Source organism: Hylaeus anthracinus, unplaced genomic scaffold (assembly GCF_026225885.1).
Source record: "Hylaeus anthracinus isolate JK02 unplaced genomic scaffold, UHH_iyHylAnth1.0_haploid 3, whole genome shotgun sequence".
NCBI classification, from domain to species: domain Eukaryota; kingdom Metazoa; phylum Arthropoda; class Insecta; order Hymenoptera; family Colletidae; genus Hylaeus; species Hylaeus anthracinus.
This window is the reverse complement of record NW_026535284.1, coordinates 7911897-7913013: the sequence shown is the minus strand read 5'-3', so window position 1 is coordinate 7913013 and position 1117 is coordinate 7911897. Positions and strand designations below refer to the sequence as shown.

General features: G+C 36.4%; 1 non-coding gene across 1 annotated transcript; it reads left to right on the top strand.

Moving 5' to 3' along the window:
• The first annotated feature begins 380 nt into the window (after positions 1–380).
• On the top strand, positions 381–453 carry Trnam-cau (transfer RNA methionine (anticodon CAU)). Its single transcript has one exon. It is a non-coding gene; the product is annotated as a tRNA-Met (tRNA).
• The last annotated feature ends 664 nt before the right edge of the window (positions 454–1117 follow it).

Genomic DNA, 1117 nt, shown 5'->3' with positions numbered 1-1117 from the left:
AATAGACTGCTGTCAAATAAAAATGGAATTATTGAGCTGTTGACAACAAAAGAATATCTTCAGGCAGAGAAGCCGATACACTTCTACCAAATGAGCATTTAATTAAGAGCCTGTCGACGACAAAGGAACAGTGGGAATGGAGAACAAAAGATCATGAAAACGGGATTTTCAAATGGAACAGGCAATGAATACTAGTTAAACATGAGCTCCCTTCTATTGAGAGTACATGCGCAGACGCATACGTACGCTTATATATTTACTTCCAGAGAAGCATAACAAAAATGTTTAACATCAGAATACGATTAAAATTTAACACGAACTATTTTACAAGAGTCATATCAAGACGATGAAAACAGAATTAAATCAAATGGGAAGCACACGCCTCGGTAGCGCAGTAGGCAGCGCGTAAGTCTCATAATCTTAAGGTCGTGAGTTCGATCCTCACCCGGGGCATATCTTTTTTTTTTATCTTCCAAAAACCCAGAAATATTATTCAATATCATAAGATTATTTAAGCGTGTATATACACCTATAAACAATTTTTTTATCTTTCCACTTTCGTTCTCAAATTTCGTCCGTGAACCAATACGTCTGGAAACTAATACGTCTCGCCAGCCATTGTAAAAACACTTCACCTTTCTTTCAAATTCTTTTACTAAACCTCTTCGATTCTCACCCGGGGCATATCTTTTTTTTTTTATCTTCCAAAATACCAGAACTATTATTCAATATCATCAGATTATTTAAGCGTGTATATACACCTACAAACAATTTTATTACATTTTTTCTGCATCTTTTCTACATCATTCATCAATTTTACTGTATCTTTCCACCTCCGTTCTCAAATTTCGTCCGTGAACCAATAAGTCTGGCAATTAATACCCCTCTCGTCAGCCATTATAAAAACACCTCAGCTTTCTCTCACAATCTTTTAATAAACCTTTTCCAGTGAAAAAGGTAACGAAGCAGCAACAGACTACTCCATTTTCCCATTCCATCGTTCCTATGATTATAATTTCTATGATTATAATTCCTACGATTATAATCGACAGCCCCGATCGATTCGATTCCGCGAACTCGATGGCTCGGAAAGCGCAGCAGATAACCAAACAGGGTA